Raw genomic sequence first — 26175 nt, 5'->3', positions numbered from 1 at the left:
ATACAAAGATACTATAGATGCACACCCACAAGTCAATATATACAGAGTCAATGTGCTGTAGACAGTAGGCATTTGGATTCCAGCTTTGCCTAAATAACTAGAAATAATTTGTGCATAGCAGTAACCTGGCCTAGTGAACATCAAAACACCCCTACAATATAAATACTAAGTAAATAAAAGGGGAAGAATATGTTTATGCTTCTTCCACCTTACCCTTCACCTACTTCCAGGATTAAGGAAAATTTCTTTCTTTCTTTTGCCTTGCATATTTGGAGAGAAATGGTTCCTTACAAACTTTGCCAGAACCACTGAATTCTGTAGGCTTGGCTTCTGCACTAGAAGTCCACTATAGCCCCATTGGGAGGTTTAGTTGAAGTCTACAGTCAGTAGATTATTATTATGATTTTTAAATGAAAAGTCAGGAGTTCCATTTATATATATTTGCTTTGCCAAATACTAATCAAATATTGAAACAAAATCCAGTAAAGCAAATTATACTTGTGCATACTCTGTCCATTCCTTATTTTAGTCTGTTCTGTCCTGAGTAGGAGTGAATGTCTGCTCTGGGGACAGACCTGATAAAAACAGTATTAGCAACTACAAGCTATGTTATTACCCAATAGGTGGTTGTTTTATATACTTGAATCTCTCCTCAGTTCAAGAGACCATCAAGGTACTTCTTAAAGTTTATGTCCAAGGGATAGGCTCTAACCCCCATGGAGCATGTCATGTCACTGAGAAGTACTGACTTGTAGGCTCACAGATTTCAGTAACTTCATAACAATATTCTTTAAACCTAAAATCCATCATTACACGGACATACAGACAAAAGCTTCAGTGTAAACTGCTATGATTCCATCAAGAGAGAACACATTTAGTGTTATATGTATGGCACTATTGTTGCTGTAAAAAATGGTTCACTGTGAGGCAAACATTCAAAATGTAGCCTTGAAAACAAAAAGGCTATTTAACTTCATTGTTCCACATTTCTTTGTTGATTAGTTCCTGGGTCAAGTGTACTTGGTTTTAATATACACACACAAGATGGAAGTCATTTTAATGCATTTAAAATTACTCATATTCTTAAGAAGGGCTATGGGGATATTTATAGGTAATTAACATTATAAGAACCAAGTGACATGCTTGAGGGCATAATAGAAAACAATGTAAAAGAACTGCACAATGAAAAGCCATAACAAAGCTACTCTATGTAATATGGCTTCTTTGAAATCGTGCAAGAAAACTATTTTGATGTGCAGTCCACACAAGAGAATTAATGAACAGAAAAGAAAATACAACTCCTTACTCTTAAAAAATACATTTTTAATAATCCTGTGTCCACCATCTGCTAACAAACATTTTTACTGTTTTACAACTATTTCTACCCAGCAGCTTCAGGAATTAAAATGCATTCTCCATCACACTGAAGATGGCCTCTAGGCCTGTAGAACACTGAAGATGGAAGCTTCTGAAATTGTTTAACTGGCAACCGCATAAAATAAATCTAATTAATCAACACTAATAGCAGTTACAGTACATGTACATAAGTATTTTCCTGGACAAGCCCTTTTGATCTCCTTTTGGCACTACACTAGTTTTAGGCAAGCTCTGTATCATTTCAAGTTAACAGAAAACCATAGAAAAAAGATGGGTGATCATGTTATGAATGTATAATCCTTTCCCCAAGTTGTAGTTCGTTGTATAGCCTTGCAGTTAACTTGTCTGAGGTTATTTTCAAAGATGAAGTGTTATTGATACAAAATTTTGAGGTCACATTATCCAGGCAAACAAGAACAGAATCAGACATGCTGGACAGCATACAGTATTCACACAATAGATTGTGCATTAAAATGCTTGAAGTGAAACACAAATTATTACTTTCAGTGGAAATAATCATATGCCTTTAACTTTTTAATTGTTGTTGCCACCAATAAGAGTAAGTCCTTCTTTAAAAGCTGAAGACCAAAGAAGGATGGATAGATTCTGTTAAGCACAGTGAAAAAACAAGCAAGGAAGCAGAAGGCCAATGCTTCAGTCTTGTCTACAAAAGACTCAGAAGAACAAATAACAAATGGAGACTCATCCACATATGTTTTCTCACTGCCCGAGATACGCATCTCACCTTCAGAGAAAGAATCTTTCTTCTGCTTCCCAGTCTGCTATTTACAGACTTTGAACAGCTAATATGGTTCAGTGCTACAAAAGAGAGAGAGCAAGGCCAAAGACTGCCAGGGACACTGACAATGGAACTGCAGAAGCTGGAACACCATGCTGGAACTGCAAAAAAAGCATCCTCTGTCAATACAGAACAGGACAATGACTTTGAAAATTCAGATTCCCTTTCGAGATGTGTAAGAGATTTCCAGTGAAACCATGAACAATTTTCAGATATATCCCTACACCTCAGGCTTTCATAAGCAAGATGGGTATAATGCTCACCTGCACCTTGTCCTCTGTAGAGGAAAATGTCTGTTAGCACGTTTGCTATGCATACAGCAGCCAGGCCAAATCTTAGCTTGGAATTTCTTTTTACAACAGTAATATAATACTCAAGTGCAAAAGATGTGTGATGTTTCAGAATTAAACAGGGTCTTACAGAGGATAACTGAGATAACACAGTAGCTATAAAGCAGAACAGTCTCCTTTATTAATTCAATTTTCTGCATAAGTTTAAGTTGTCTAATGCCATACCATCATTTTAAAGTAGAACTGCAGTGCCACACAGATTGCAAATATTCATGTACTATGAACTCCTGCTGTCCACACAAAAACAGTAATCCAGTTGCTCCTGGAAATTCAGTAATCAGACTAAATGCATATGTAAGAAGCAAGATACTGTTGAATCAGTGCTCTGCCTGAATTAATTTTCCAATACACTGATTAGCTAGCTGGATGCACAGTCAATAGTACGGTGATGAATGTACTATAAAATTGGTGAAGAGCAGACTTCACTATTCGACTGCCTTTGTCATGCATATTTTTCAAAAAAGAGATTTTACATGAAGCTATTAGGTAAGACTAGATGCCCTGAATATTATATGCATATAAAATTAGCTCATTTTCCCACACTGATGTAGGTTTATACAGTGGCTGTTTGATAGGACAGCCAGCTAAAGAATTGCTTATTTCCAAAATCAAAACAAAGCTGCAGATTGTTAAAAGTACTTCTATAGATCTCACAGCCAAGCAGTAAATCTAATGCTACCAGAGTAATGCCTACAGACCTCTTGTTTTAGCAAAATATGTCCTGTTTCAGAGAAAACTGTTTTGAGATTACAGTGACTCAGAATTCTGCCTAAATGAGAAATAAATCAACCAGAGAGTAGATAGGTTTCTATCACTCTGAGCACTATTTTACCTACACATGAAGTGGATATTAGCTGTGGACTATTCTCCTGAAAAAAATTCTCTTCACCTCTATTCTGGGCTCCTTATAAAACAGAGCAGACAATATACAAGAATTGTACATCTATGCCTCACCTGAGAGTTCTTGATGTCCCATTTCTTATCACTATGATGATATGAAAGTCTAAAGGATGACAAATACTATGAATATTTACAGGAATATGATTTTGGATGAGACTTTAAAAAAACCAAACACACAATAAAAAAATCAAAAACCAAAAAAAACCCCACATAAATAAGTCCAGTTTTAAGAAGAAAAAATAGCAATAACTGTGAAATTGCTAGCTGAGATTAGACACCCAACAAGTCAATCCCTGCTACAACCAAATTTTAAATGAATGGAAGGGCTGATTGTTTGTTATGGTTTTTTTAACCCTCTTTTCTCATTAATACCCAAAACCAGAAAACATCAGCTCCTGATACATTAGACTGTTTCCTTACCACATGCCATTTTTTTATGGACAAATTAATGCCACATCAAAAAGTCTTCAGGCTTGTGAAAAGATGGTAGCCAGGTGGTTTTTTTCTTGCAGTTATCTCCCATAGGTAAAGAGTAAGGAGAGGTCAGATGGCAGGAGACTTTGGTAAAAAACTTTCAACTCTAAGTTAACGGAACTGAACTAATCCCTCCTGAGTTCCCTTTGTATGTGAAACTATGCAGCAGCAAGCAGATTCCAAATTTTATAATGCCCAGGATGTTTCTTAGCATTATACTCTTGCTACATTATTTGGTGGGATTGAAAAAAAAGTGCCTTAATACGTATTTCAAAACCCTAATCTATTTTCCAGGAACTGTATAGTCAATTGCACCCTCTTCACAACATCCTCACTGTTTCCTCCTCTTCTCTTGAAAAATTATTTCCTAAATGTAATAGCTGATATTTTAATGCAATTATTTTTTCTTTATGATAATCTTAGATTCACTAATGTAAAAATTATACAGACATTTCTTTTTATTGGGTAGTTAGCAGAAAATTTTATTACTTGCTCATCACTTCCAGTCCTACGTCTTTTAACTGAATCACAGCACTATGAAGAAATGGGTGTAACTTTACCTATTGAGTTCCAGAATCCTCTGAATAAAAACTAGTGTTCATTTGTCTGCTAGATATACAGGGTATTTTTCAACCCTGGGAAACACAAAGGACCAGAAAAGACCTCCTCCCTGTAGGACTGATAAATTACTGGAACAATCTGCTTTCAAAAATGCAAAGATTTTTTTCTGACCTTCTGCTTTAGAAGAAAGGAGAGAAGGAAAAAAGCAAAGATTTCATCATCTCTTTAAAATTTCAACATTCTCCAGTGTCACAAGCTTTTTTGCTCTTTTGGTCCTCTTACTTCTGAGTTGTAACTGCAGCAAATATGGGGAAGGAGCAGGCTTCATGGGCTTATCACTCATTATGGTATTCACCACCCCATGAACTTTCCCATGTAGTCAGGAGGCCTCAAGGTCTTCTGGGATATTTCAGAGAAGTCAGATTTCCCATTCTCTTTTTGCATGAAAATCAGATCATTTACATTTTTGTTCAGAACATCAGTGATCACATTGTAGATATGAACAAGACAGTTGGGACATTCACCAAAAATGAAGAAAACAAGATTCATCACTGATCTAGTATAGGCAAGGTGAGGACTCAAACTTGCTCTCTCACATTTTATGCAAGCATCTTTTCCATTACAACATTGGACTGACCAATAGTTACTGATTTATTTATTTTTTACAGAAAATCTGCAATAAATCTCATAATTGCTTCTAAGAAAAAATTATTCAGAATTATATCATTGTGAGAGTCTGATCTCACTGATTTGGCATTGTCTCAAAAGAACAATTTTAAAGTGAATAGCCCTGGCTAGGGTGGAGGCCCTGGCCTGGCCAGAGCTGAGCTGGGGATAAGAACTTAGAACTTATCTTAGAGATAAGAGATAAGAACTAAGGGCTGGACAGAGACTGCTCCTCTTTTCTGAGGGCCTGCAGTGCTGGGACGTCCCTCCAGGCACTGTTACCCTGGCCAGGGTGAAGCCACCTTGGTTGTACTGATGCTGATGGACCTGGGTAAGGGGGCTGGAACAGAGCAGGGAGTGGGGACTGGGAGGAGATCAGAACTGATGAGTGGGTGGGGGACTGCACCCTTCTGTGGAAGCTCCCTCCTGTCTGCAATGGCTCTGATGCCAATGGACCTGGCTGCTGTGGCAGCTGACTGACAGCTGAGCTGCCCCTTCGGAACAAAAGGGACTCAGGGGTATATATGGCTGTCCATGCTCTGGCTGTTTTGTTGCCTCTTGACCCACCTCCATCTCACATCAGACCCTGTCCAGGATCAGCAACATCTTGAAGAAACTCACTGGGCAGCTGGGCCCCTGGTGGTGACTCTGTCTCTCTCTCTCAGCCATTGTTCCCACTTTCTTACCCTTTTTCTCCACTTTTCTCTCTCTCTTTTATATCTTCGTTTCCCCTCTCCCTCTTTTTCCTGGCTCTTACCATTTTGCTTGTGTCAATTGCCAAATAAAAGTCTGCTTGCACCCGACCTTTCTACAGCCGGACTTTGTTTTGCGGATGCAAAACAAAAAGAAATTTTAATGTTACATCAGACCGTAACGATGATCTTGTAAAATAGAAGAAATTTTCTACTAGAAGCTATCTCATCAAATGCAACAAAATTATCATCTGTGTGCCAGCAAAAGCTTTCCTCTGCTTCCTAAGAGAAGCCACTGCCTTCATGCAAAATAGCATAATGCTTCTGCATAAATTTCTTCTCTTTTTTTCGTTCTGATCAAAGGATACAGGGTTAGGGAGGAAAGAAAAGGAAAACAATAAATTTTTCATTCAGGCAAAATATGGGAAAACCAGTGTGAATTAGCATGTCCAAAGACTGTTTAAATAACCTCTTATTAAATATGCATCAAATTCTGGACATCTAACTAGCACATTTGCTCATAATTCTTTATTCTTGAATTATCATAAGCATGGCAAGACTCTTCCATTTGTGGCAACATAAGCTTTATCTTTAACCATCTCTCCCATCCTGAATGGAAATCATCACTGACCTAAACATCTGGTTAGAATCAGGTTCTCTTTAAACCAAAAAACTGCAGGTAGATATAATGCAATAGATTTGGAAAACTGTGATTTTTATGTTTCCATCAGAATGTTGCAATTATCGCAGGTCTGATTTAATTGCTTTAGCATTCTATTAAACATGTTATGAAAATTATGTGATATAATTCAACATTTAGACTATAGTACATTTTCCCAGTTCTCCCAACTCGTATTGGAACCTTGCATAAGATATCTGTGTTCCTTATGTTTGCCACAGCGGCAATCAGCACTTGTAAACATCTTTGAAAAGAAAAATTGAAATTCTTATGTAAATACATAGCAGCAAGGATTATAGCTCCCTTCCATCTTTAATTCAACAAATATTAACTTCAAAATATAACCTCTGTAGGATTTTATTTACTCCAGTACAAAATATATAAAATATGGAGCAAACATAACTATCATTACATAGGCACTACCAGGACTTTTAAAACAGGAAGAAGTCAATACTTCCCATTTCTCAGATTACAAGTGTTTCATAGATTAAATATTAAATGGAAGTCTATCAAGTTTTAACTATTCTAAGTCTAACTTCTTCCTTTCTCTCTCTCTCATCATCCAAGAGTAATTCAACTGTTTCAGTGAAGAGTTTACAGAATGTACCGCTTGGATTTTAGACACTTCTGGGTATAATATTTAGCTTTCTACCCCACAAATGGGGTTATTCCACTCAATTCAGTGAGCTGGTGCAAAACCAGAATAAAGCTAGGAAAGAATCAGGACCACCAGACATTTATTGGCACTGAAAGTTTTATGACACACAGTCCAAACTAATCTATGCTAATAACAGTTCCAAGTATTGGGTAGTTCTCTAACTTTTTCATATTTTCAGATCTATTCAGACCTGGGTATATTTTCAGATGAGTACCTAAGTCAGGAACCATATTTTAGTGAAATAACACTAATAAACCAAATGTTAGCCACCTCCTTGCTGAGAAATTCTAAATCCTGATATCTACAAGAAAAATTAATTCCTTTACAGATGGTACCTTCTTCCAATAAGTGAGTGGGAAGGTTGAGATCTAGAGAGTCTGTGCCTAAAAGCAAAATGAGGTAAATCCGCTTTATCTGTTCCTGGACTGTGATAGGAAATACACATATATGTGTACTGGGAAGGCAGCTTTGCATTATTACAATGTATGATTTTCCCCAGTCAGGCAGACACTTTAAATCCAGTCTTGTAAGAACATACACTATTACTGAAGATATTCTTTTCAGCTTTCTAACTTGAAATTTCAGAGTATTAATAAATCAAGATACAAATGAAATGTCAGTCCAGCCAGAAGTCATTCTTATGATTATTTTCATGTTAAATTTTTTGTGAACATATATTTTAATTAAGTAGGGAACCCAGCCAACAACTGTTAGGGAAATGAAGCAAGAAGGCCTGAATGAGACATTTCCAAAGAAATATGGGAAACTGTTCTGGTGGCTGGAGATTCTTGATCTGAAGTAGAAGGTAAACCTCTTCAGACTGCAGGAGTTCTGGAAAGTAGGCACTATCCAATAACTTGTGCAAATGTGAGCATTTAACCTGCTGTTCCTAAAAGTGACTCTGAGATTCATGCAGAGCAGAGTTGTCAAGTGACCGCTGATGACATTAAACACCTCTTTTCAAAAGAACATTGCTGCTATGGGTAGATTAAAAAAACCAGCAAGCCAGCAACAGCATCATCCAGTGTCTCTCAGGAACAGCAAATTTCAGTCACTGCAGCTGCCACTGTAGTGTGGTTTTACACATGGCTTCAGTAACTAAGTTGTCCTTCTCTTGAGTATTTGGCTCAGTGAACCACAAAAGCAAATAGGCTAGAAATTATATAACAGCAAAATACAATGTTCTTGCTTTCATTTAAATCAATAAGAACAGATAGCCTAGTTATACTGGGCAATTCAAAGCTTCAATTCCAGCTTCTTAGCTCTTCACACTCAAAGATGAAAATAAAAATTTTAATTTAAATTGAATTTTCATGTTTAATAAAACAATTGATGATAATTTTGTTAAATTTGGTTGGATTTTACTGTGTTTAATAGGGTCCTAGGTTGAAACAGCTTCTGTTTTCCTCCAGTGTGGTTTCTCTGTTGTTTCATGAGGGCTCAGCAGCATTCTCCCCCCAGCTCAGACATCACCTCTTCACTCAAGGTCACATTTCCAAAGAACTTGTAGGGACTTAGTAGCATCTTTGAAAGATCTCCTCTTTTGCCAGATTATATGGAAGATGAGAAATGAGATCACAGTTTTCTAGGTCAGGAAGAAGAGAAGTAAACACTATGACTGGTACTTCCATATGAGAGTTTGTACTGAACATGTCTTGGTTCACTTGTTCATGTTACAAACACTGAATTCACCAAGCTCTTCTCAATATCCAGATAAACTAAGGCCTTTTGTTATCACATTACATTGCTCTTCAGAAGTATTCCCATATGGCATCATCCTCAAATTTCTCATTTAAATGGGAATACATATACCTACAATTCATGCCAGCACCTCCAGTAAGATGAATACTCTCCACTAACTGAGAGAATCTGAAACTACTACAGAAATAATCCTAAACATATTTCACAGAACATATATTACAGAATGGTGAGTAAATCTGGTAATCTGGCTATTTTGTAATCTGCCATTTTTTACCAATTATTTTGTCTCAAAGTTTGAGTTGTTCAGTCAAGCCAAAACTAAATGTAATGTTTTGATATCAGAACATCTTTTTCACCTTCCCCACATATCATACCTCAGTTTGTAGAACAGAGGGATCTCAGAGAGCACCTGGGTCCTTTCCAGTTGAATGGAATGAGGAAACAGAAGTCAAGTAGCACAGCTAGTGCCCCCTCACCCATAGGACAGGTTGGAGTCAGATTGATCTAAGACTGATGAAATGTGTAGAGCATAAATGCCAGATCCTCAGGATCAACTCTTCTGCTCTACAGACATACTCCTATTGCATGGCTCTGTTTGTTGCTGTGGTCTATCCCAATCACATAGAGTAATATGCTGGACAGAAGTATGGTCAAACAACTCCAGACACTTGATGTTAATTTGGGTACATAAAACTTTCTGTCTAGGTAGGAAAGAAAGCTTCCCAGTGATCTATTGTCATTTCTTCTGCCAGAAAATGTTTATCAGAAACACATTGAAGGTTCTCTTCAACCACACACAGAAAGCTGCAAGGGCTCTCTCATTTAATAAAATGGATTTTGGATTGAGGCTTTAAAAACTAAGAGTACACAAGCATCAGCCTGTGAACTACAAAGTTCTCTGTGAGCCTGACAATTTAGCCACACAATCATACTGATGACTTTTCTGACAGATTTGATGCTTCTACCATAAGCCATTTTTTAATGAGTGGAACTTGATAATTACAGTCCACAGAGAAAAGCATCTGTTACAATAAGCAGGGGCAAATTATTAGCATTTCATATTGTGAAAGCAATCTTCATACAGTGGCATTTTAGCTCTCAGTACAATCTTTTCCAAAGGCATGAGAGATTAGAATTTTAATGCCTAATAAATGCTGTGAAATACAGCAGTTCTCTGCAATATGCAAGCTTTAGACAGCTGATGTATTTGGACTGGCTGCCACCTCCACACATTTCCAGCCTGTCCAGCTGATTGCACAGAAATGGGAGCAGAATATCAACCAAAACAGGTAACTGAAGACACTGTGTGTCTTACAACACAGTGCCAAATGCTCAGAAGCCCTTCACAATTTGGTCATTTTGCCCTACGTGGCACATGACAACAGAACTCAGTGGTCCCCTCAGACAAGCTATGAACCCATTATCAGAGCAAGGGTTACAGTGTGACCTCTTCAACCCCCAAGCTATGCCTGCTGCGGAATGCTGTTGTCTTCTTTGGATACTGCTTCTAGAATTCTGCACCACTGTGGATGTCAGAAGAGTCACCTGAGGTGCAAACATATTTAGGGTCTAGACTTAGTCTAGACTTTAGTCTAGACTTCCTTTCAAATTACTGATCTCACATCTGTGTACTTACTTCTACTTACAGAGACAGGATAAATTTTTAAATCTACATTGAATCCATGCAAAATCATCATCTAAGGTCTGTGAATACTTGGAGAATATTTTACAACTCTCTACAATTTCGGTTTTAGCGCTAAAACAAGATTGATGTTGCATGCCTGCTTGCAAAACAGCAGGATCAGCCAAATATGCAAAAATGCTCACTTATGGAAAATGCAGTCATTTTTAAGGCAGTTTCTAGCCATCACCAATTTCTTCTGCAGTCCCCAGTAGTATGGAATATGAAGACTTTTCCTGATGTTTTTGCAGATTTTTTATCACATAAATTCTTATCATCCATCACTGGTGAAAAATGCACAAGCAGGAAAAGATAATGCAAATACTAAAATGCTGTCAGTTAAAATGTTTGAGAGCGCATGCTTCGGGATGACGAAAAAGCTCCTTTAGTATTGAAACTTAAGTGGTAATGTTCTAACTGGAACACGAACAGTATTTTTAATCCATGCTCGAAAGATCAAATTAAATCTGTTGCAGTCAACCTTGGTACAGATGTATCTATCAGAGAGTAGGTTTTTTGTCTTGGGTTTTTTCACTTTTTTCTTTTCTTTTTTTTTTTTTTTTTTATGAGATTGCTACAAGTTCAAAGCTACTGGATATTAATTTGTCTGGTTTTCTGTAGACATTCAGGGAGCTAGGGTAATCATTTCTAGCTCAAAAGAACATCCCAAAATATTTGAAGATCAAGAGAAAAAAAGATCTCTTGATATCTATTCCATGATTTACTTGGATAAAGTCAGGTTTCAACAACAGAATTTCAGTCATAAGTTCACAGTACTTTTACAACAATGAAGCAGTGCATTATCTTAAATCTTTCAGTTAGTTACAGTTCTACAACTACAGTAGATGGTACCTACCTACCTACAGTCCTATATCATTGCAGTATTTCTGGCACCATGGTTGTTTCTACTGCAAATTCCCTATTTCGCAGGCATTAAAACGCAAGCATTTGGAATCCTATAAGCTTGAAACGTATCCTACAAGCTGTCAACTCAAATGCACTATAAATTTTCCTCCCACAAAAAGTTTAATTTAAATTGATTCCTCTGGTTTTCTTTACAGGCCGTAGAGAAGGGCATGAAATGAACATCAGAAAGTCACTAAGAAAATACGTGCTCTCAAAGAAGCCAAAGAAATCACAGCACTATCTGCTTTTAAATACACTGGCAAAACCATGAAATATGTATTATTTCTGCTTTACACAACAATTAATGAATGTCTATATCAAATATCATTTAAAATTCCTGAGTTAGTAAAAGATATTTGAATTCTAACATTCTTATGCAACTTCAGTATATATAAAGTATCTGTTGAATACGAGGACCATAAACCATTAACTTCAATGAGTTAAGAGAAGTGAGAAGAAATGGCTTTCTATAGTCTCAAGAAGTGAGACAGACATTCACCTGAGCCTGTTGTTTAAGCCCCACTGAATTTAATACCCATGTCCCTTAAAATTCTTAGCAAACAAAGCTGGGGAAGGTCACCTGAGAAGACAAGGGCCAAAAAGAAAGAGACAAAAAGACAAAAAAACAATAAACCATTTCAGAATAGTCAGAAAGCTGGATAGAGCTATACAAAGAAAGGATACAGAGAACCCAGCAGAGTCCATAGCTGTCAATCTCCCTGTGATTGTGGAAGTTCCTCCCCATTCTTTCTACTCCTGAAATTATAAGATCAGTATCTTCCTCGCTGGTTCCAAGCAATAAAAATTATTCATGCTATGGACAGACAGAAACTTTTTTTCTGCTGGTGTTTAAAGAAACTGATGAAAATGTACAAACCCCCTGATCCATTGACCACTTCAGTCATTAGGAACACTTCCACCTGAGGGCCAAAGTGGCTTGCTATATCAGATATGCAAGATGAATATTTTCATATCTAGACAAATTGTCAACTTTTAGATTATAACTATCATATGTTTTCATATTAACCTTATCAGCTGTTACAGAAAAAAGCTGAAAAGTCTCAAAAATAGATGCCATTCCTTTAACTCTTTTCATTCTTCCTGTTTCTCAAATACAGAAACCCAAATGTCATTAGCACACCTAGTACATGATGAGAAGGATTTTGAAGCAACATAGAAGTTTATTAGGGGTCCCTTATATCCTGATATAGCCAAATTATTCTCATTCCTTTGAAAATAAATGTTTTGACTAAGATATCATTTGCAACAACCTGATGGAAACCCATCACTTAGATCTTAACTCTCTGTGAAACACTCAGAGAGTCAAACAATGGAACACTGAATTAGTCATCTTTGCCTCTGATGCTTCTTTTTCTAGCAAAACCTTTTTAACACAGAAGTTCTTCCTCAGTTCTCTTCGAAGATCATAAAATAATTAAAATTAGCTTCCAAAATTCCAGCCTCATTACATCCATATGTGATATTCGTCTCTTTGGACCATTTCTAAATCCAACATCATTAACATCACAGACTAATTATTAGAATATCTGAAAGGATGTGGGGAGTTATTTTGAAGCTTGAAGAAGAGGGCTACATTTCAGAAAGAATTTCAAGCATTGCACTGAAATAGTATTTGTCATCATAAAAACATGAAACTTCAGAGAGTATACTATGTATAAAGAGCAGAGCAAGAACACTGCACTGAAAAATTAATGACAGTGAAACAGATTGTTTTATTTCTAATTAGGGACTGTGGTTGACTAAGACAAGAAGGTTTCACTGAAGACTCACTACAGGGAATTCTGCTACACTGCTTTTCTTGGAAATATTTCTATGATCAAGGATGCAGTAGTCTGGAAATTATTAGAATAGAAAAAGAGGAAAGAAAGGGGAGGTGTCAGTGGCTCTTCACACAAAAGGCTGGCATAAAAAAATACAAGCCATGTTTGTGTTATTAATCATTGCTTGGTGAAAATAATATATATTATAAATATAAAACACAGAGACTGTAGTCATATAGTTCAGATTTAATTGTTTGCTTTCTGTAGGAAACAATGCTTGAGACAGGCTGAATATGTTTTATTGAGGGCTTTGCACTGGGACTTCAGCTTAAAGAAGGGATTCTAACTCCTCTGATCAAGACCTGTAGATAAAACAGTTTTCCAAAAGTAAGGTATGCCATCCAGGAGTAGAGCTGATTGGAGTAATCTATCTAACTTTGAAGGTATGCAGTGTAGATTACTACATCTGGGTCAATTATTCAAGTCTTCCCTTTAGGACATGAAGAGGCACAATTCATCAGATCTAACCTAGACACCACAGGACAAGGATGAGATGAATCCCATGCCAAGGCTTACAGTGGCTGGCTAAAACATGAAAGTATTCATCAATATATACAGTTTAGCATCACCCTTGGTGCCCACAAAAGAAGAAAGCAGATCACTCTGCACACTGCAGAGAAACTTGCTGTAATATTTTAAAAAACAGTGCTGTACAGTATGTCCATAGTTGTTTCTTTCCTCATTCTACCCTGAAGGCCTGAAATAAAATAAAAAAAAAAAAAAATTAAAAAAAAAAAGAGCCAATTAAAGTCACTGAAAAGCTCTAATTGATTTATGAAATACGAGGATGCAGATCTTAATCATCAGTTATGGAGTATGATGAAGAAGAAGAGCCTGTACACAGACATGTGACAGCTATAAGCTACTATCTTCAGTACACATAGAAACACCTGCTTTATTTATCCAGTATTTACCTTCCAAGGACACCAGTGCATGAGTTTACAAAGGACAAGTAAGCTGCAGAGCTAAGTTAAGACATAAGTACCCAGGAAATCAATAGCAGAGTCAGAAATCTGACTCAAGAGAAGTATCTCATTTCCTTTCCCATAACCAGTGATTTGTAGCAGCATAGGCAGTTGCAGAATAATTTCTGAAACTACATGAAAATACATATTGTCATGGCTGACTCTCAAGCTCACAGAACCTAGATACATGAATTTAAAAAAAAAAAAAAAAAAAAAAAAAAAAAAAAAAAACAACTGAGCTTGTCTTCCTATTTCTGCATCTAACTATAGGTTACATTGTATTTCCTCTCTCATATTTTTGTTTCTCCATCTGCAAGACTGGGACTTCCCCCACCATCTCCAGCACTGTTTAATATACAACCTTAAAGTGTTTGGAGATATATAGCAGCATAGGGAAACATAAAATACTCTTGTTTCTAATCTTATCAATACTATGAAACAAAATAGCTATTTCAGAGCCATTCAGGGAACGTATTATTTTAATTTAGCCTGTCTTGGCATTGTGTTATGTATCCATTTTAGAGTCTTTATGGGATTTACCATATTTATAAGGCTTTGCTTTCAGGTTAGTGGCCACATAGGATAACAGACTTCTTGTAATTATTGTGGAGAAAAGAAAGGATTAAGCAACTTGGTCTGGTGGAGGTATTCCTGGAGGTGTCACTGATTTTTCAAAGTCTCTTCAACCCAAACCATTCCGTGATTCTATGATAAGATTAAATCTGGCTTCTGGTTTAAATCTGATCTCCAGGTTTTAGGATGGAGACACTGACGGTCTTCCATTCTTTCTGTGGAAAAAATTATCCTATGGATCCTATGGAAAAGCAGATTCTGGGTGCTCACCTCTATTAAATTGAAGCCATATCATTGCAGCCTCCATGTTAATTCCTAAGAATGGCAAAATGAGGGAGAGGTTAGCAAAACGAGATTTTAAACCTAGTAAAATATTTCCTTTGGTTTTGAGGCCAAGAGGCTTCTAAGGTTTATTTCTCTTTCACAGCAGAGAATTTAGGGCTCAGGCACACTGACTGGAATGGAAGAGTAATCAGTCAGAAAGAACAAATAAATTTTGTGTCTGCCTCTGTTAGTGGGGAAAATAATTGAAAGCATGACTGCCTATGCAGTTTCTCTACAACTTCAAAAGTGTACAAAATCACAGAAAAGGGAATGCCATCTGTTTGTTGTTAGGGTCGTGTCTTTTATTTTTCTACTTATACTCCCACTGAAAGTAATGATAAGTTTTCAATCTTCCATAATGAAAATGACATAACATTATTTTCTCTCCTATATTTAGGTTACTGTAGGCTTTATAATGCATCTTACTCTCGTCCTGAGTAAGTTTAGGTCTTTGCTAACTAGCACCTTTTAACATTATCTATAAAATAGAACAAAAGTGGCAAAAAGTGGTCACCACCTTGTAAGAGAAGGAATGTAACCGTAAGTAGAAATAGTGGACCTCCCTCAGGTCTGAATGTTTGTATCGAGAAGATTATTAAAAGCAAAGCCACTGCAATAACACAGAATGTGCCTTTGGCATAATGAAAGCAAGATGTAAAAATGTGTTGGTGAGAAGCACAGCTTTGAAGCAGCTGCAGCCCAAGCTCCATAACAATATCCGAAGGAGGATATGCTGGTAATGGAAGTGTGCCTTGTCTAACTTCAGCTATTCATCTCAAGGGGCGATTTACAAGGTGATAAAAGGTTCCAAGCTGCAAAAGGTACTTTAGGCAGTTAAAAAGCAGCTTTTTATGATCATTTCTTCTGTACAGTACACATTGTTTCATTAATCAAACGCTTATTCTATTAAAACACCAACTCTTTTACCTGGTGGGATAACAAGTTTTATTACCATGAAATGGCATTAAAAGCCACAGACTTCCCAACTAAGCCTTTCTAATGATTCTAACACAGTCCAAGTGTGGCTGTGTCCTGTGGGATACCTGAATGGCAATGTCTGCCCTGCTTCACTCCATGGCAAGTTTCTTGGTGTGCTTCAGTTCTCAAGACCACATCACCCTTTCCAGACAAAAAGGATGCAGGGCACACATGTACTCCCTAAACCAGAGCAAAACAGATGGCTCGCATCAAATCTGACTCTGACAGCAAGAAATTGTTCATAAAATGAGCATTAAAAAGCAAAGGGAAAGGTCCTATTCACAAAGATGACCACTGCAATGCTTTAAAAATATCAGCTTTTTCATCTCCTAGAGGCCCAAAATCCAACACCCACAAGAAGATTTGTACATCTGGGGACCTGGTGTGTGAAACAAAATAAATAAATTAATAGTTAAAAAAACTTTGTCAGTTCTCATTTTAGTTCTTGAAAGAACCTTTCCAAATCAAGGGTGTCACAGACCACTGGTTAAGACACTTTTTTTTTTTAATTCCTAAAACATCAGATTTCATTAAAATAAAAGCAATTTCTTATTTTTTAAATCTAGTCCCAAAATTGAAAACATTTTGTTTCCTACACCCTCCTCCATCACAGAAATCATTAAGTGCAACTCAAATAGGCACACAGAGCTGCAGCACAGAATCCCAATCATACTCGTAAACTTTTCAGTGAATTTAGGCTTAGAAATTATCCTCTATGTTAAGCAGAACAGTAAAAGAAAACAAGAGACTGTTGGTGTCTACATAGTTGGATTTAAGAGAGCAGGAGGGAAGGGACAGGGAAAAGACCTGATTGTTTACTGTCACACCTACCACAGTGACCAACAGGCAATTGAAACTCACATTTTACTGAACTTGAAGTGGTAAAATAGTAATGAATGAATAATGATAATACAGCAGCTGCCAAGAGTAAATAAAACTAGATTGTTATGGAGATAACTTTAAAAAAAAACCAAAAAACAGTGTAGATACAGTATAAAATACACACTGGCAAAGTAATTTAGTTTTACCAGTTACTAACTGCATGTTTCAGAGGTATTGCTGTTCATGTTGTTTTGCTAAAATACATAGACAAAATCCTGTAAATGCTTGTGCAGGCAAAAATAATCTGAAATATGTTTCAGAAAACATCCCATAATAGCATTAACAAAATGTAAAAGAATAACCATCAGATACTTAAATATTCCAATACATTAAATACCAAATCAACATTTTAACTCAAGTCAAACAGATTTTGTATTCATATAAACAAAAAGCATTTCCTTTATTTATCTGTGAAGTAATTGTTTCAGTTACAATACAGAACAATAACGTGTTATTAAGTTCAACTCTACCTGTGGCAGGTGGATTATCAACAACATTTCAATCAAAACTATTATGAAAAGCTACACTTGCTATTACATTAGCTTTGTGGAATCTTTTTGAAGTTAGTAAATTATTATTTTGTACTGCTGTCTGACAATATAGCAGGAGACTCATTAAAACATTCCATTCATCACTTTGTGTAAGTTGCTTAATTTGTAAGTGAAAGCAATCTGTGTCACCCTAAGAGACAGTCTCATAACTGCTGCTCAGGATTCAAAAGAATTAATTTATACCACAGGAAGGTGGTTACAAGGGAAGTTTTTCAAAAGGAAAATTTTTTTCACTTGTCTGAAAAAAAAAAAAGGCTATACCATTTAATACAAACTGATACTAAAGGTACTGGGCCACATACAGGTTGGAGAGTTTGACCTAGATTAGCCTTGCCAAAACTAATTTGCTACTGCTGTAAAACACCCATCAAAACGATCAGCCAGGAGGTCAGACTTCCTGCACCCAACCTCCCCTTTTAGTTGATGAGCAGCTGTCAAACCCTGATGGGAGGAAGGTCTCTTGTCTCAGCCCAGTCAGCACATGATGTTATACTTAAGGCTGCAATCTTTTCCTGCCAGCTACACCTCCTCTTCATTTCTCTGCAGCCCAGCCCCAGCTCTCCTCATAGCCAGCTACACAACCTTGGACATCTGAGATACAGCATAGACCTTTCTGCACATTCTCCTTGAGACCCAAGAAATGACAGATGCACTCAGGAGTAGAATGAAGAAGTTCATTTCTGGCCATGTTTCAAACCACAAATCACTCTCAGTTTTCTGGACAGCTGAATAGAAAATACTAACAATCACTTTTGCCTAATTGTTAGGCAGGCTTCTCTCTTAATTTTCACATTTTTGCAAGGAACTCCAGATTACCAAAACTCCATGCACCACAAGCATTCGGTTGACTGTCAACTGTTCTAACTAGACTTCTCCTGGATGAAGTTCATTACATATTAGGAAACATAGAGGGACTTTGAAGTCTGTCCCCACCCCCTAGATCTCCACTTTTTAACTCCCTTTTGCAGACATACAACTGAAGCAGTCGTATAGTCACTAGAACCTCCAGCAAAAGCCCTCTCAAATAAAGCCTTACAACTACATTCTCCTGGTCCTGGGGAAACACTGGGTAGCTGAAATAAATACCTACACTGAAAAGTGTAAGAAGAAGAATGGAAGAACATTCAATCAAATACTGGAAGTTTCTATTTGATAAGAGTAAGAGAGGCAACCTAAGCCCATATGTTTGGGCCCTTCAAGTATATTACTCACACTGTCTCAGAAAATCTGAGCACTATAGCTGTTCCTTGAACTTTGGGTTTCAAAAGGTTGATGCCCACTTTGGAAATGTCACCCAAAATACTTCCCTTATTCCACATATCTTATTCTTGGGAAGAGTCCATAAGGTTGAGATGCTCTCTGAAAGCAGCTATTGTGCATAATTTTAAAAAATAATAATAATAATAATAAAAAAACCTAAAAAACCCCACCACTTTCTTAAACAAAATTTGGTGGTTTTCCTTGTGCTGTCCTGAGAAATGCTTCATAATAACAACTTAGAAGTAGAATTTTTCAGGCTTTTCATTTTGATCTATTATTATAAAAAAAGACAGTCAAATATTGTTATCTATCCCAGTTTCTTCTAGCTCTTGCCTTTGCCTGCACAAGGTACAAGGTGCAGTGGTCTGGAAGGAGCTGACTGCTTACATTCATGTTGAAAATCACTTTTAGCTTAAAGTACATGAGATCAGCCAAAGAAACTGTTTAGCAGGATTAAAACAATAATTTACATTTACATTTTGCTGATCTGTTAACGGCTGTACTAATTAAATGGTAAAAATGCTTCATTTCTGCAGAGTCAGCAGCTCCCTGCTTTCTCAGAAATACTTTTGAGCCATAAATTGTGTCTCATTTTTGCCCAGGTACACAAATGGCAAAAGGTTCCTGCACAGAAAATTACAGACTCATCACTGCTATCTATTTCTTCTCTTTTCTTACACGACCAGCAAGTCAGACAGCAAAGTCTACACAAGCCTAACTTAGAGCAGCAAATATGGCCATAACTTCTAATTAAACATAAACTAAATTAATCCAACTGAATCACTCTTTGACTTAAATATCACTTCGTTGTAAAGGATATGGGTAAAACAGTTCAGACTGTTTTACTGTGTTTCCTGATTGGTTTACATAAAGTGAATAAAGAGAAAGAAATGTCCCTTTTTGGTAAGAACTTAAGAATAGAATAGATGGGACTGGTGACTACAGTTTTCATATCCAAGCAGAGCAGAAGCTAAAGAGAATATTTGAGACACAATGCAAAAACCATTAACAGTTTCGTATTTTCATGCCCTTCTGCTCAAACTGGAAAGTTCAGTAAACCAGAAGTGAAGCTGAACAGTTGGTAATCTGTCAGGGTCATTTTTTGGTTTTTATTATGCTGCAGGCTGGCCCCTTTCTGACTCACTCCACTAACCCCTTGAAACGTTTTTATTTGTGAAGGGAATAATTCTTAAAACATTTCTCCATGGGGGTAATTATGTCCCCTTTTATATGTGATTAAACCAAGGAACAGAAGAGCTAAGTGACTGAAAGAGGTCACACAGGAAGCCAAGAAGAAAATTTGGTGGCTTTCCTCTGAAAGAGCTCCTTAAAAGTTAAAAAATATATGAGCTGAGAGAGAAAACACAAAAATTCCAGGAAAAAAAAAAAAGCCAAAAAAAAATTAGTAGCATCATGAATTATGATTCAGAAGTAGTAAGTCCATGACAGAAACTTTGTCTCTTTTATCCTCATGGAACTTGGGATAAAATAAAAAATAATTCAGTGCCCTAAATGCACTGTTATCTAGCAGATTATAAATTTCCTATTAGTACAATGGCACTAAAAATTAGGAGCCCTACAAGCAAAAAGTTCAAGGTTTGTTCACAGTCCCTACACCTAAACTTCTGTAATTTTTAATCAGAATTCTTAATGTGACATTAGTATGCAATTAAATTCTGCTTTTCATTACATGAGAATGGGACCTGAAAGTCAGTTGTTTAAAAGATGGTAAGATCTCAATTCTTCTGAAAAATATCTTGAATAAGCTTTCAGAATGAATAGTATTTTGGATTAGATACCCTTCAATTCATCAGATATTATAAAAGATACAGCCTTGCTGGTATGTATGGTACCGTATGTACAGGTAATTAAACAAGATGCTTTTCTTATTTTAGGGGGCAATGCAGACCCAGCCCTAGCTTTTATCTTTTACCAGAAAACACCAGAAGCAATGCCACTATGACTAGTTATATTGATACTGCTTAATAAGTAGCTTCACAAAATTCACTAAAAGGACGAGGCAATAGAAGACTATAGGCACACCCAACCTGCACCTTCTGGAAGTCAAAAATGAACTGGTTTACTCTTAAAAAAGGGAGGACTTAACATGTCACAGGACTATATTCCAATTAATAAAGAGCAAAGTACTGTCTCTATAAATAAGGCCTACCATGAGAAAGAAATGGCAGTTTTGAGGAACCAGTTTCCCTTTGCAGCAATAAAATGCAAGCAAGATGACTGCTATTAGTCTGGTGCTATCTCGAAGCTGTGAGGCCAGTATATGCTGTAGCTAACCCCAGTCCTCTGGCCTCTCCCATTGTGACTGAAGATGTTGCACTAGGATGATATGGAGAATGTCCTCAGTCACCTTTGCTCCAGCCCTCATACACACAGCACCCACCATCCTCCTAACAAAGTCATGGGAAATGCCAAAAAATGTTGTTCGCCCCAACAGCAGACTTCTTGCACTTTCCAGTGCCTGACTTCCCCATTGCTCCCTTGGCTCCTCAGCTCCCCAGCACTCCAGAACCCACATCTTCCTACCAATTAGTCTTGTGATCCAATGTAATCCATTCCAAACCACAGACAGCAATTTCATTTTTTAAAGAGAATTACAGAAGCTGAAGCTTTCACTTTGCATCAGGATGAAAAAAGATTGGAAGTAACAAAATTCTCCACAAAACGTAACCCACCTTCTCTCCCTCACTTCACTTGAGAAGCAAGAAGGAGCAAGAAGATGGGGTCAGTCCTACCATGCTTTATAGCCACATGCTGTAGAGGAGACTCAGGCTGGCCCTGAATTTTTCAGCTGTTCCAGAAGTGAGGATGCTGGATTGGGCTGGAGTGTCAGAGATTCAAAGACCACCCATTCCTACAAGATGGATCAGAGCACACAAAGGGAATTTGGGGAAGTGAAGTCCAAGCTTTAAACTGCCAATAGTTTCTTTTAGTGGAAAATATAATGGCTAAACAACTCAAATAAGTAAACAGTATTCCCAGTGTGTTCACTTTTACACATCCATACATCATTGCCAACAGTCAGTAACATTGTACCCAAGTGGAACAGAATTTCTTGCAATCATCTCTACCCGCATCACTGTGACATACTTAAATGGAAGAAGTATGGTAATTATATTAAATAACTGAAAAGAATTTATCCAGCTGTGCCTACTGTTTTTATTCAGTAAGGATTAATTGAGCTTTCTGTGAATTTAAGGAACCTAAACCACCAAGCAGAGAAAACTACAGCTGTATATAAGGCAACCAGATCGACATCGCTTCCACAGGTAAGTGTACGCTTACCCCTGTCATGCACACCCTGGTTACCATGTAAGTCTCACAGTAATGGCACCTTCACCCTGCCTATACAGGTACTGGCTAAATTTGAGAAGAGAAGAAAGCTCAATAACCAAATACATCTCCTCCTGCCCCACAGTGAGGCATGTTCTGGACTGTCATAATGAATACGTTAGTTAAATGATCAGTCAGTCACTTCTCCCAAAAGATTTCAGGGACTTTTATTGAATTTCTTTCTCTAGGTTTGAAAAAGTATTGTAAAATTTCTTTCTGGCTCATTGGGTTGCTTTGATAATGGCCAAAGTATTGACTTGACTTTAAGAAAATAGCTTGTGTCTACACAATGATGGAGAGAATAGTAGATGGCAGGAGAGATATAGAAATGTAGGTATTTTCAGAACTCTAGCCCCATGTCATATCTCTGACAGTGGCTAGCCTTGGATATGTCCTTTATTTTTCTCTAAACCTCCACAAGAAATACACACATGGTGAGCTGTCACACAGATTGAAACTGATTTACAAGTTTGAACAATAATTTCCAAACGCCAATATTTTAAGGCTTCCCTAGCATTTTGAGGATTACATAAACACTCATCCTCCTGCAAATTTATGAGAGCCTGTTTTGATTTAGGAGGGTTTGTATTTTTTCTTCATGGAAGCAATTATTTTCTCCCACTACCACTACTTTATCTTTCCTTTATCCAAGAAAAGGGAAACATTTCTCCTAAAGCATTTTCAGTTCTTTTCTGGGGTGAGAACCTTCATTATTTCATTGTGTGAACTGACACAAATGTGAAACTATCACAAGGTCATTTACACATTTGTTATATTATTCCACCTTTGTTTAGGCTACACAGACTCTGTCTACTGGTTTTCACAAGAAGTCTGCCTTTTAACAAATCTGCAATTGTAACAGGCTTTCTTGGCTGTCAAAGGAAATTGCAGCAACACAATGTGTGCGTGATTCAGAACTTAAGTCTGTGTGAAAACAAGTTATGAACACATATCTCAACTGCAGCACACGGTGCTATGTGAAAAGAAAAATCAACACAAATCAGAAATTACAGCCACACTTCAGAAAGCCTGTGAAAAGAGCACACACCAACACAGGGAAACCAAACAACTCATAATCTGATGAGGTTCAAGTTACTTCCCAGAGTCAAACTGAAGGGTAATCACATAGCACTGGCTCATTTCACAGGCAGAATGAGCAACAGACTCTTTCCCTCCCACAGGATGTGAGTGTAGCATGGTGCTTGCAGAAAGCTTTAAGATTCAATTTCAGGGGTGGATCAGCTGATAGTGAATCATGCTCTCATGTAGGAAACCTGAAACAAAAACTGTCAAACATCAGGGCACTCACAGCCTGCTGCAAGTGTTCAGTCAAGTCTGATTTTAGCAGAAAGGTGTCTCTGTGTCATGCTAGAAGAGCTCAAGCTAACCATAAGGATTATTTTTTTTCCCCTCAATTGTACCTAACAAACTCATGCCATCTTCCTACATGGCTCATTTCACTAGCAGAATACACAGAATAAAGGGCTAAATCCCATTCGAAACACTGCAGGAAGGAAGCAGCAAGAAAAATCCCCTACAGTACCTCTTAGAGACAGAGAGGCAGATTTCAATAAAGTCAGAGAGTGATGAGCAGGAGGGGGGAAAAACTTTTTTAGACCTTTTCAAGTACAGTGGCATCTATCAATTTGACTCCTGGCCGGAACAAGCAGTTTTGGAATTTGACTTTCATGGGCAGCAAGTTCACTCACAAAATGTAATAAAGACAATTGCAGCTCTTTGCAGTATTTTATAACAATTACTCTTCAAGAGAAAACACCAAAATTAAGAATTGTCTAGCAACTTAATTTGAGGTGGCTAGTGATTGTGGTAGAACTAATGAAAAGTTTACAGACTCCTATCTACAAAATACAAGAAGTCTTCAATACTCTTCCTTAATTTTAGAGTTTGAATTTCAGCAGAGTAAGTAAAATAAGTTACTTGGTCTTTTCATGGTGTTCTTTAGGTTCACAACTAAGTATCCGCCAATATAAGTAAGAACTCATTCATAGCTGGAAGGTTCTGGGACCTGGTCTAAAACAAGTTAATATGAAAAAAATAAATTAATTGTTTAAATTTTTCTAACCAAGACATCCATAATAAATTAATATGTCTCATTAGAATCAAACTGAGTGAGATTACATTAAAAACTCATTTTGTTCTATTAAAAAGTTCAATAAATTGTGCCAATTATATTAGGCTATCAGTAAGAACAAGATTTTTTTTGATATTTCATCTACTTTGTTTGGCTATTAGAAGTCATTTTAACAGCTTGCTGGCAATGCATCTCTCTTGACAGTGCCACAGGTAGTATCAGATGTCACCTTTTTAATCCACACCATCCTTGCATTTAGCACATCTGCCTCTGCAAGTAATTGAGTTCTAGGAAGCTTCAGTAGCATGGGGGATAACAGTTTATAGGGTGGAAAGGGAAAAACAAAGGGAATACTGAGTTTCAAGCTGAACTGATAGAGAGTGTGACACTATAAGAATGTCATTAGAAAGACAAAACTTATTATAGAAGCTCCACAGTCTGGGCTTGTAGATGAACTCAGAAGGAAGTGGCTGGTATCAATACACATTATATCATTGTCTGCAAGCCTGAAGGGTGGTTCATTTTTGCTATTACACTGTAATGCCAGTGCCTTCCCATATTGATCTTCAGCAAATATAGATTTGGCCATACTGAGCAAGAAAACTTTACTAGCCAGTTTCCAGAAAATCTTAATCAGCACAAAGTGCTGCATGGTACTAGCATAAAACACTATCACTTTCTATATTTCTGATGGACAAATGGCAAATTGCTGTTACAGATGTCTCTCAGTTCTTCTGAAGTCTCTAGCTCCTGTATACCTTGGCTTGATACCTATGCCTTCAGAAACATCTGTTCTTGAAGGCTGGTCTCAAACACAGTATCAAGATAATCATCAGTTCTCATATCAGAAGAAAGAAAATCACAGTTTTCACTTTTACATGCAGAAAAGAAGTTGTTTTGGCCTTGTGGTTTGTTTGGGTTTTTTAATCACAAAATAAACAATGCTTTAGTGCATTCCTTCACATTCTTCAGGAAGGAAAAAAAACATTCTTTGATTTAATCCACATTTCTGCAAGGAAACCCAGCAAAATAGCTACTGTGAGTCAGTCCCTAGACAGACTTCAGACTCACTGAAATGCTCTGGACAGTTTTTAGAATGGGACTCAGCAAGCCTGTTTAAGCATAAAATTTCTTTTGCCTTCACATCCCATTCTACAGTTTCAAAAGCCTTCTGTTCCCTCTCTTTTGAGGGTCCCAGCTACATAACAGCTTAAATGAGAGCCTGAGGTTGCTTTGTCTTAGAATAATTCATTTCACCAAAAGAGGGTATAAAAACCTATGGGTTCCAGTAGCTGGTTAATGCAACTGCTTGTGCAATCATAGGTCCATCCTGCTGAACACCTTCTGCCACACTTGAAGGTTTTGATGAAACAGCACCTTATGAATTCCTATTCAGATTAAGTCAGAGACTGAAAACTGATTTAGGAATGACCCTCAGGATATTGAATAGTCACAAAGCTCAATCTTTCCTCTTTTCCTAATAAAGACACTATTCTTCAGGCTGCCTGATTACCTGATTTATTCTCTTTAATACAGAATGAGGTATAAATGGCATTTAATAATAAATAAAAAGTGGTGACAATGTAAAAACATCCCATCTTGATGTTCTATGAATAAATATTACTATTGTCCCATTTCATGGTGCCTTTCCAGCCTGTGACTTTGTAAAACATATCCGATTAAAGTTTTGAAGAGGCAAAATTGAAATTAAGTCAACCTGAAATTTTTTGTTCTGCACTCATTTCACCATTCAAAATTTTACATTGCAAATTACATTGCAGTGAAGAGGAATGAAACAAATTTGAAGCCCTTCCCAAAATAGTTTCTCCCCATTTACAGATATCTCTCTGTAAATTGCATATGGAGTAGAAAGGAGACTGTTCCTGTATTGTCTATATAACCTTTACTTTTAAA

Source organism: Calypte anna, chromosome 4A (assembly GCF_003957555.1).
Source record: "Calypte anna isolate BGI_N300 chromosome 4A, bCalAnn1_v1.p, whole genome shotgun sequence".
NCBI lineage: Eukaryota > Metazoa > Chordata > Aves > Apodiformes > Trochilidae > Calypte > Calypte anna.
The sequence above is the reverse complement of the archived record's forward strand: the minus strand, read 5'-3'. Positions refer to the sequence as shown.